Genomic DNA, 12,747 nt, shown 5'->3' with positions numbered 1-12,747 from the left:
TTTATCTGATACTATAACATTCTTCATTCTTTGCTAATTGATTCCCATTGGCTATTTTCTAACAAAGATTTAAGTAAAACACAATAAAATCAATGTTAAATACTGAAAGATAGATGAAATCAGATAAAGAATTTTACAATTCTTCAGACTTGCAGTTAATCCATAGGATTCCTATAGGTTGGAGTTTGTTTACTGACTAGCTCCAAATGTTTACTATGAGGTATATAATTAGTTTTCTTTTTTTTTTTTTCCCACATACTCATAAGAAGTATAACCTATCAAAAGAACATGCTTTTTGTCTGGAAGTCTAAATATTTTAAGGCAAAATAATTCACATCTATTGCTTACTGTGTGTTATTAGGTTAGTCAGCTATTGACGAATGTAACGCAGATTCTAAATAAGATTATTTTTATATCACTGTTTACAAATCTGAGTTCTCAGCTGGGATTAGAATGATTAGAAAACAAAAACCATTAAAAAAACCCCATGAAGATGTGTTAGCTTGTGGCAAACCAGCAAATCTGTCATCATCTTCAGTTATTTTGTCTGTGTTTAGAACAGAAAAGTTGCCCATGGCTGAAATTACTCGGTAGAGGCAGGGAGTAGACACACATGGCACATCCACACCATGTACAATGTTCAATGTACAAATTGGATTTTGGGTGCAAGCTGGATCCAGCTGGCCTCCAGCACAGCCCTAGGGCTTATGGTATCTACACTGACAGACACAAATGCCCAAGGAGCCAGAAAAGAACACTCAGTGCCCACTGCTCAAGCCCCTTGCACCTCTGATACATACTCACGATGGCTGGCGTTGGCTCAAAGGTACTCCTGCCTGAAGATATCGTTCAATTTTCTTGTATTGCCAGGCTGTTGCAAGATGTATTTGTGAGGGGCAAAGATTCAAAACGCGTTTGCAATAAGAGTGTAGCACTTCTGCAGCTAAGCAAGTCCAAAGGGATGCATGATTGTGAGTTTTTTGCCTCATTCATTCACAACCCAATGTATAAGGGTAAACTGCTGTAAACTGTTGTTATAACAAAGGTTGCCACTTATAATAGTGAATGCTAGTCTTAACAGAAAAACAGTAAACTCCGAAAACTGAGGGGCAGATGTGCTGCACATTCTGTTGACCTTGCTATGGTATGGCAGAACCTCACAGAGTGGTAGGACCTGTAATAATCTCCTGAATAATCAGATCTTGTTAAGCCAGAACATGTACATATGACATTCTCAATAGACTTTAACAGCTGCTAGTATTGTTCAAATGTATCAGCTGCTATCTGAAAACTTGATTCCTCCAAACTAAACTTGCAAGCGAACACCTTTTTTTTTCCAATTTTCTGTGACCTTATCAAGTCACACCTCACTTCATGTAATCTCAGGGTTCCAATTTGATTGATTTTTCTTATTAATTAGTACTCCTATAGATGGCTAAAACCCCAGCTATGCTGACTTCACTCTGCAGGTTAAGTAGGACTAGCAAAGTAGTCCACTGAGAGCTAAGCCATGTCTTTCTTTGGAGTCCTCTCAAATTATTTCATCATAATAACTATTTCTAATGTAGAGTGCCAGTTCAGTATTGCCATCACTGTGATCTCCCAAACTGTAAAGTTCAACCCATGTGGAGACACAGCAGTAACAGTGTCAATGTTGTTTCACATTTCAAGGAATCTAAGTTTAAGGAATTATTTGTAAAAGTTATCATCTTTAAACGTAGCCATCCAAAAAAGCAGGAGAAAAGCTTTTTTAAAGTATTGAACCAACAGTTATTAAAAATGGGTAGGAAAATTACATGCACACTGTGAACACTTGCCACAATAAAGCATTTCTTTCCCACCTTGCTAGCTCAACTGACGTAGTTGAAGTAAAGAGCCAAGCTGCAATTTTTTCCACCTTTGGTCTTGATGAGCGCACTTTTAGAGGTCGGTTACAAAATGTTTTGTGAGTCATGTCAAAAAGTGATAGAAATCCACCACCTTCACCTGGCTTTTTTGAGTCCACTGAGTGATCAAGGGCTGCTGAGAGAGAGTAACTGCATTCAATCACAGCAGATTGTTTTCACTCACCTTACCAGCTCCATGGAATGACTGACAATCGGGAAAGGAAATAACGAATACTATAAAGGGTAATGATATGATGGGAGAAAGGAAAAGAGAAACCCAAAAATCTCCCCTCTATTAAAAACAAATTTGTACATGATGGCTGTGATAGTTGCTTACCACTTTTCAGAAAATGATAAATTTTTACTATAATATTGTGCAGTTTTGCTTCTGCCTGCTGCACCCACCTGTTGCTCTCCCTATGTAATAAAGGCCTCAGGGTAGACACTGTCTTCTTTATGTGATTGTACTAAACCTCATGATAGGAAACTGCAATAAACGTAATTGTTAATGCAAATAAGATATCAATTATTTTTACAGTTATTATTTTATTTTATTACAATTATTATTTTATTAAGAATATGAAGTCAGGAAGGGCAGCTGATGACCAGTTAAGACTGCAATTAGGGGTTGCATTTTTGTGCAGGTCAACTTTTGTAAAAGCATGATATTATGTATATTTTTTAAATGCCTGTAGAGCACACTGTCTGTGTTGCTGTTTGACAGAAAAATGAGATTTTTGAGATTGTCTAGGCTTAGATGTATCCTTCCCCTGCCTTTCCCAGTCTGTGGGAGACATATCACAGAATGTGTAGATGTATCGCAGAATCATGGAATGGTTAGGATTGGAAGGAACCCTAAAGGTCATCTAGTTCCAACTCCTCTGCTGTGGGCCGGGACACCATCTGCTAGACTAAACTTCTTATAGCCTCATCCAACCTGGCCTTGAACACTTTCAGGGATGGGGCATCCGCAGCTTCCCTGGGCAACCGGTTCCAGTGCCTCACCACCCCACAGTAAAAAATTTCTTCCTTGTATCTAATCTAAACATACCCTCTTTCAGCTTAAGGCCATTCCCCCTTGTCTTACCACTGTATGCCCTTGTAAAAAAATCCCTCTTCAGCTTTCTTGAACTGGAAGGTAAATCCCCTTAGGTATTGGAAGGCTGCAGTGCAATCTCTTAGGAGCCTTCTGTTCCTCAGGTTGAACAACCCCAACTTTCTCAGACTGATCTCTCTGATCATCTTCTGAAACCTCCTCTGGAGGTCCATGTCCTCCATGTTGGAGGCCTCAGACTGAGATGCAGTACTCCAGGTGGGATCTCATGAGAGCAGAGTAGAGGGGGAGAATCACCACCCTTGACCTGTTGGCCATGCTGCTTTTGATGCAGCTGAGGACATGGTTGGCTTTCTGGGCTGCAAGTGGACATTGACTGGTCACATTGAGCTACTTATCTATGAACACTTCCAAATCTTTCTCCTCAGGTCTAGACACAATACATTCTTCTCCCATCTTGTATCTTGGTTCCGGATTGCCCTGACCCAAGTGCAACACCTTGCACTTGGCCTTGTTGAACTTCACACACGCCCACCTCTTAAGTCTAAACAGGTCCTTCTGGATGCCATCCTTTCTCTCCAGTGTATCAACTCCACAACACAACTTGGTGTCACTGACACCCAGCTAACTTGCTGAGGGTGCACTCAATCCCACTGTTAAACAGCGCCACTCCAAATAGTGACCTCAGAGGAACACCACTCATCACTGGTCTCCACTTGGCTATTGAGACATTGAACACAGCTCTTTGAATGTGACCATCCAGTCAATTCCTTACCCACTGGTAAGCGGTACATCTGTCAAATCCATGCCTCTCCAGTTTAGAGACCAAAATGTCATGTAGGAGAGTGCCAAATGGTTTGCACAAGTCCAGGCAGATGATGTCAGTTGTTTTTCCCTTATCCACCAACACTGTAACCCCCTTGTGGAAGGCTACCAGATTTTTCGGGCATGATTTACCCTTAGTAAAGTCAGACCAGCTGTCACAAATCACCTCCTTACCTTCCACGTGCCTTAGCATAGTCTCCAGAAGAATCTGCTCCTTGATATTGCCAGGTAGTGAAGTGAGACAAACCGGCCTGTAGTCTTCCTTTTTTCTCTTTTTAAAAATGGGGAGTTTTACTTCCCCTTTTCTAGTCAGTAATAATTTCACCAGACTGCCATGACTTCTCAAGCATGATGGATAATGGCTTATCTAACTGTTTTGCCAGCTCCCTTTAAGACCTGTGGATGCATATCAACCATGGATCTCTGCAACTTCAAGTTTCTTAGATGGTCTCAAACCTGATCTTCTCCTACAGTGGGCAGTTTATCATTATCCCAGTCCCTGCCTTTGCCTTCTGTGACTCAAATGGAGTGTGTGTGGCTGGAGCACTTGATGATGAAGGTTAAGGTAGAACAGGCATTGAGTAACCCGAACTTCTAGATATCCCAGGTAATGGTATTTCTTATTTCCTTCCAGAGAGGGCACACATTTTTCTTTATCTTCCTCTTATCACTGACATACCTATAGAAGCTTTTCTTTTTGCACTTAACATTCCTGTCCAGGTTGAATTCTATCTGTGCTTTAGTTCATAACCAGATCCCTGGCTACTTGGACAATTTCCCCTGTATTCCTCCCAGGCTACTTGTCATTGCTTCCAGCCTCTGTAGGCATCCTTTTCCTGTTTGAGTTTTTCCAGGAGCAACCTGTTCATCCACACAGGCCTCATGGCTTTTTTGCCCAATTTCCTGTTTTTTAGAAACATTACTCCTGAGCTTGGAAGAAGTGATCCTTGAACATTAACCAGGTTTCTTGGGTCCCCTTTCCCTACAGGCTTTATCCTATGGCACTTCACCGAGTAGATCCCTGAAAAGACCCTAGTCTGCTCTCTTGAAGCCCAGGGTAGTGAGCTTGCTCTGTGCCCTCCTCCACGGCCTATGGATCGTAAATTCCTCCATTTTATGGTCACTGCAGCCAAGGCTGCCCTTGAGCTTCACATTCCCCACTACACCCTCCTTGTTGGTGAGAACAAAATCCAATAAAGCACCTCTCCTCATTGTCTCCTCTATCACTTGGAGAAAGAAGTTACCATAAACATATTCCAGGAACCTCCTATTTCTTAGTTGTTTTATCCCTCCAACAGATATTGGAGTGGTTGAGGACCAAAGCTTGTGAACATGAGGCTGCTCCTATCTATCTATGAGGGCCTCACCTGCTCAGTCTTCCTGGTCAGGTGGCCCATAGGAGATCCCCACTATAATATCACCTGTCCCTGCCCTTCCTGTAATTCCGACCCATAAGCTCTCAGTCAGCTCTTCATCTATCCTCAGGCAAAGCCCCATGAACCCCAGCTGGTCATCGAAAGAGAGGGTGATGCATCCTCCTTGTCTCCCCTCCCTGTCCTTCCTAAAGAACCTGTATTCTTCCATTCCAACATCACAGATCTAGGAGCTATCCCGCAATGTTTCCATGATGCCAATAAGATTGCAGTCCTGCAGGTGTGTGTGTCTCTAACTCCCCTTGTTTATTCCCCATGCTGGGCGTGACTGCACAGAGGCATTTAAGTTGGGCCCTGGTGAAACTGACTTACTGCCAGGAGTGGCTGGAATTCCTTTGTGCTGCTATATAAGACACACAAACTAAGCTAGCTGAATTTAGCACACCTTTAAGTCAAAGCAAGCAACAGAACAATAAGCTTAATGCAACATATGGTTAAATAAGCGTGCTTAGTTACATTAATTACAAATAGATATATTAAACGTGTACTGTGATGGTGTCCAAAAATGCCAAGACCGGAGTGAAGGTAGGGAAGAAAATATCTCTAACGGAGAGTTTATATTCTAAATGTCACACAAGAACATGAAGGTGGAGAAGGACATGACTTATAAATAAATGAACTTGATGATGACTGACACACTTTTATTTATTAATTATGTTTGTCGTAGCTGCTTTTCTCTAGGTAACTCATCCTAAAGAATTATCTTACACACTTGCTGAAATTAATTAACAAAAAAAAATATCCACAGTAGATGAGGCTTTAAAAAGCTTCTGATAGATCCTCTCTAGGTCAGTGGAACATTTTGCCAATAAGGACTGTGATAGCACTAATGGAAGTCCACCTGAGCCCTACTGATGATAATACTACCAGCAGACACACTGATAAATTATAATGGGCACAGCAGCAGCAGCAGCCACTCCAGAAAAATCCTTAAAGTGAATTTCCTTTAATGGCTGGGAAGACAAATGGCTCACATTTTATCATTGGATTCCTCCTCTTTCAGAAAATTGCCAATAAACTTCCTGTTCTTAGCTGAAGATCTGGCAGTGTCTTGGACATAACAAATTTAACCCATTCAGTAGCTTTAATATGTTTATTATGTCAGTTATTTGTTCAAATTGTTCCTCTTAAACCAACTGACCTTATGTCTTTTCATATCTGAAACTGAGATAATTTTTTACTAAATGGCTCACAAACTGAAGTGGAGTTTCTGAGGAGGCAGACTTCTGTAAAACTGTTACTGAGAAGCAATTTCTTGTATTGTAAATACCTAAATTCATGGGGTACTTCCCATTTAGGTTTGGGAGTTTCTTTCTTGTCTTCCCCAACTGATTCCACATGAGCAGCTTGTACCTAGCTCTTTTTTAACACAGAGAGAACCCCAGAGAATTATCTGTGTGCACACAGACATCACCAAATTTTTTGTAACTTAATGAGCTATCTCGCATTGGCTGAGCTTGTGTGCTCTGTTAGCACTCCAATTTTCTTTCACTTAGCAAACAGTTGTGACAGACACAGTTTGAGACATTATTCACCCATCCAAAGTTGTTTGCTCGTTCTGCTGCTGAGGACCATCCTTTGCAGTAAGTGTGGCAGAACAAATACTCATTTTCTCCTCCAGGTTAGTTTAAACTCCTATTCACTGCTCATTTAATCTAGTCTGTTGCCTTATACTAGTGGTTAGCACATATACAAACTTTTCTTCTACTAATTTAATTTTGGGGAATTATGATCCCTGACAGAGGTATGTCACTAAAGCTGGAGTTAGTTTCACTAATTCTTGTCTATAAACGCCTTTAGCTCTTTCAATTAAAAAGTAAAATACTTGGAACCCATGTGAAGGAAATTGCCTCACATTTGGGATAAGCTAACAATGTGCTGATGGCTCAGCTGACAGGCAGAACTTTACAGTGTTTTCATAGCTTGGGGATCTCACATTCGGGTTGGGTAAGTGGCTTGCTACTTGAAACATTTCAAAAAATATTTATTCATACCAAGATCTTGATACGAAAACACTGTCAGAGACATTAATTCTTCCAGAATTGCCTGGTCACTATATAATGGCTCTTTTTGCTCAAGTATTCAGTGAGACAAGTTATTGGACTTGGATTCAATGCCTTCATCAGTCTGGGACTTTCAAAAACATATTCTCAATAGACTGCAGTACAATAGATGCTAGTTTAGGTAGAAAGCACTCGCCACATTCCAGCTGGAACTGTACATAGGGTAGCAAAATAAACAGGATTATTTTGGCCAGGAAAAGCATTAATGATATAATCCATTGAGAAAGGCATTTGGAAATAGATATCACTACCTACTACTGAGACTGCCTTTTATGTAATTATTTTGCAAAGAGGAAAATAATTCCAGCACTTCTTATCTTCTAATTGTCTCTCATTGCAGTCCAAAAGTTGAGGTTTTCTAACATCTTCTAAGAATGATTTTCGCAGAAGACTTACTTGCTGTTTGAAGTTTGCAACTGCAGTGTTCTTTTGAAGTCCACAGATCTGTGAGCAACGTCTTACAGACCACCGGTTGTCAAAGGAGTTACCTGCAGAGCTATTAAGTTTGGTTTTGAACATCCAGAACCTTAACATTATGACTATAGAGGAAATCTTAGTTATTGAAGTGAGCTCACTTGTGAATGAATGCAAGATGTGACATATGCCTTAGGTATTCAGAGACTGTATTTCATTTCTCTTTGCTTGAATTTAATGATATTTCTGCTCTCCTTCCTGTGCTATTCAAGTGCAGTTAAAGATGTACATATATACTGGTAAACTGGTATCTTATATGTTGTTAGGCATATGCTTTTCTGTAATCCTTAAATTATCCTATAAATAATTCTTTCCAATATTAACAACCCATCAATCTGCATAGCACTTTAAAACTAAAAAGGCTGCACTCAGCTTGTAAGGTCTTACTCTAAGGTACTTTGTTTCTAATTTTAAAAAGAATGGAAGCAGGGGTGGATAACTAGCATCGGGTTAGCTCAATCTTTCATATCAATGAAAGTTAGAGACCACATTTGTCAAGCCCAAATCAAGATTTCCATGGGTTTGTAGGGCAAACTGCTCTTTCAGCGTTTATTGTACCCAAAAGTATTAGACTGAATCAAAATCTGACCACATAAACCCTTAAAAATGGGATGTTTATATAGTACAGGGAATAATTAGGCTTACTATTGAATGTTTTTGTCTGTTTGTTTGAGGTAGAAGATTTTTGAAGCTATTTATCATATTAATACCATAGCACTCAAGGAGCCTGTATAATGTCTAATGCAGAAGACCTCTCCATCTTCCAGAGATACAGACCTAAAATGGCAACAGGGATGTTGACTGTGAGTATACAGAGGGGTTGTCTTGGTTCACAATAGCTCTAAATATCACCTCAGGCCTTGTGCTGTGTTGATCAGATGCTGTGGGTTCCAGAAAAACTGCATGCGTACAGGAAGGTTTCCACTATCCAGAATGTATTGCAGAGAAATTCGCTGTATATCCTTTTTGCATGTAACCAAACATCCAAAATGAAAGTAACCACTAAATTAATCTCCCAATTAACTTATTTTTGCCTGAGTGATATTTTCAAGATTAAAGATGTTACACTATAGAAATATTGGTATTATCAGATATTGATCAGAAGTTTGACTCCTTTATCAGGTCTAGTTTATATAAAAGCAATAACATTGTTTTGAATGATCACCAACGGAAAGAGAGGGTATGCAAAACCAGAAATCAGTTTTCAGTTCAGACAAGCACATTGATAACTTAGGGAGGGTCTTCGTGCAACAAGTATTAGCCTTTTGCATTATTATTCTCTTTTTCTTGTGGAAAAAAAATCAGCTATGGTTAAGCATGTAACATATTAGTAAGGATCTCAATGAAACATAAATAAATCCAGGAAAACTTTGCAAACACTATCTTTCAACAGCAAAAATTATCAATAACAACCAAACTGTTTTCTGCAGATGTTAGGAGACATCTCTTGTAAACTGATCTCTTTATAGAATATCTGTATTAAAACTGAGAACATAGGTCACACTGAGATGAGACAATGCATTCTTGTAAATAAAAAAAAAACAACATTGAAATTATGATTAGTAATCAGCAACACGAGTTCTCAGCTCACATAGAGGGCAAGGTCAAATGATGTGCTCCTTGTAAAAATAAAAATGAGAGCTCAGAGTAAAATACTGTATTAATGTGACTCCAGTGACAATTCCAAGCCCTATTTCAGAGTTTACACTTTTAAATGGATATTGATAAGTAGTGAAGGTTGAGAAAAACCTTACAATGATGAATCATAGTCTGAAAAGCCTGCCTTGTAGTAAGAGGCTAACAAAACAGAACCTAATTATCTCAACAATAAGGTTAGAAGGTTGACTAATCATGATCTGTAATGTATGTAAGTTGAAGAAAGAAGGTAATTCTAAAAGGTTCTTTAATTTAATAGAAAAAAACAAAGTGAAGTTCAATTTTGTAAGGCTACAAGCCAGGAATGTGATTTTGACAGTAAGAGTAATTATGTACTGGTAAAATTTACTCACCTAATGTAGAATTTGCACAATGAGAAATACTATATACTCATATGCCTTAGTTCAACAGTAACTAAATGGCTTTGTGAAAAACAAAGCAACAACAAGAAAAGAAATCAAACCAAACACCAAACTCATGAAGCACTTAGGCTAAATGATATGAAATTTTAATGGTATATCCTACCTTTGACTTTACAAAACTAGGACTAGAGCCCAGCAACTGTTTGCATTTCTCCAGGATTGAAATCTTGGCTCTGTTAAAGTCAATGTCTATACTCGCCTCATGCAGTTTAAAGTGGGAAGTTCCTGTGGGAAGGGACCCCACAGGAAACAGGGGTAGACTCAAAAGCCATTATCCCTTGTGACTCTGTGGTGAAGTTCCATGGAAGACCCTAGAGGGCCTGGGTAACCCTCAACCTCTGGTCTTAGCCCAGGAGGAGGTAGGCCCAGCCCTGAGGCCAACACAGAAAAGAAAGAGAAAGAGAAACAGTTCCACCTGCAACGAATCAGAGTTGTCGTCCTAGAGATAATAGAAGAACTTTTGAGTGCCGCAAAAAGACCTGGAGCTCTGGAAATAGAACAGAAACTGCTTCTCCTCCTAAACTGATACAAAAGGGGGAGGGGTATTTTTGTAAATATATAGTACTTTTGCCTAATTAGAATTGTTGTAGATATAGTTCTTTAGTTTTTATCTTGCTAGTAAGAAATCCTAATATTATTCTCCCCAGTCAAGTCTCTTTTGTCTGCCTAAACCTTCTCTCAACTTATAGCAATTGTGGGGCGGGGGTGAGAGAAAAATTAGCCCAGAGAAAACCCATGACATACCTCAGAAGTTGTCTAAGTACAAATTCCTATATTTTATTCTCTAAAAAAACCTTAAATGGGTGAAGTTATTTTTCTTTGCTACTATCTAAACATCCAATACCTAGAATATCTTGGGTTTGGACATTTTTCAGGAGGAGAAAACAACACTATAAGTTTTAGTAGAAAACTCTAAGGAGAATGCAATTAGAATATAACTAAAAAGGCATGTATCATGACAAACATCCTATCTTTGGAAGCTCTAGTGAGTATTAGTTTTCACAGTGCACTACTACAAAATTATCTCATTGGCCATGCAGGTGGGACTCTACAGTGTATTTTTGATTTATCTAGCATGTAGCAGAGCCAGCAGTGCAGTAAACACTTCATTTTACTATAAATGAAAGATTTTGAATTTGAAAATATAGATGTGATTTTTCTGGGTTGTAATTTAGTTGCTTTGTGTAATTTTCTGTGAAAATAGTTATCGATCAAGTTTTTCTTTTATCAGCAACACATAAGAAGATAAGCCATATAGGAAACAAATTTCTTTCTTGAAATTTAGTAAAAAGCATTTTGGGGCTACTCAATTATGAAACATTTACTATTTTCCTGCAATCTTGATTTTCTGCATGTTCATTTTAAAATAATATCTGGATCTTATTGTTTACTTGGTGGACCTGGTGGATTTATTTTATTTCTTTTTTTATATGTTTTATGTCCAGCATTAATTTCTTTTGTACTTCTCATTTCCTTGTAGTCTTACAAAGGACTATGTCTGCTATATGTCATCACCCCTGTGAACTCATTGTGAGCTGAGTCTGAGATTCATTCTGGATTTTGTACCATTGAAGATGAGCCTTTTGCACCCTGAAGGTTGTGAAACATACCATTCCAACTGCATACAGTGTACTAGGACTATACTGGCTCATCTTTGCATAAAAAGGAATTTAAGTACATTTGCATTATGAATATTGGAATAAGAAGACCCAGTAGAAAACAGGGAGGGCTAAGGAATCAATTTCTGTTTAAGCAATTGTAGAAAGTCCCTCTTGTCCTACTCCAAGCTTGCATTTTCACACATAGAATCACAGCGAATCAGCAAGGTTGAAAGAGACCTTCAGGATCATCCAGTCCAACTGTCAACATAGCACCACCACAATCATAAAACCATGTCCCCAAGTGCCACATCCAGACACCTCTTGAACACTTCCAGGGAGAGTGACTCCATCACCTCCCCGGGCAGCTTTTTCCAGTGCCTAACCACTCTTTTAGTGAAAAGGGTTTTTTTCTAACATCTAATCTGAACCTCCCCTGGTGCAACTCAAGGCCATTTCCTCTTGTCCTTTCACTTGGGACACGGCAGAAGAGATCAACCCCACCCTCAAAACAACTTCCTTTCAGGTAGTTGGACAGATAAGGTCTCCCCCAACCCTCTTTTTCTCCAGAGTAAACATCACCAACTCCTTCAGCTGCTCCTCATAGGACATGTTTTCTAAACCCTTCACCAGCTTTGTTGTCCTCCTGTGGACATGCTCCAGCACCTCAATGTCTTCTTTGAAGTGAGGGGACTGAACACAGGATTCAAGGTGTGGCCTCACCAGTGCTGAGTACAGGAGGACAGTAGGACAGTCATCTTCCTGGTCCTGCTGACTACACTGTACTTGATATGGGCCAAGATTCCATTTGCCTTCTTGACTACCTGGGCACATTGCTGGCTCATATCCAGACAGCTGTCACTCAGCATGCCCAAGTCTCTTTCTGTTAAGCAACTCTTCATACACTGTTCCCCAAGGCTGTAGAGTTCCATGGTGTTATTGTATCCAAGGGCAGGAGCCAGTACTTTGCCTTACTGAACCTCATAAAATTGGCCTCAGCCCATCAGTCCAGCCTGTCCAGGTCCCTCTGTAGAGCCTTCCTACCCTTCAGCAGATCAACAGTCCTACCTAACTTGGTGTCATCTGCACACTTACTGAGGATGCACTCAATCCCCTTGTCCAAACGATTGAAAAAGATATTAAACAGGTGTGGCCCCAATACCAAACCCTGGGGAATCCACTAGTGACCAGCTGCCAGCTGGATTTAGTTCCATTTAGTTCATTTTGAATATGAATTGTTTGGAATTAATAACAAATGAGACAAACAAAATTGAGAGACTCCTCTTTTCTTTATTTTCTTTTTTCCCCCCCTTCCCTTCCCTTCCCTTCCCTTCCC

The sequence above is a fragment of the Empidonax traillii genome, unplaced genomic scaffold (assembly GCF_003031625.1).
Source record: "Empidonax traillii isolate 1590-97213 ecotype Southwest subspecies unplaced genomic scaffold, ASM303162v1 scaffold1303:size248775, whole genome shotgun sequence".
NCBI lineage: Eukaryota > Metazoa > Chordata > Aves > Passeriformes > Tyrannidae > Empidonax > Empidonax traillii.
This window is presented reverse-complemented; position numbering follows the sequence as displayed.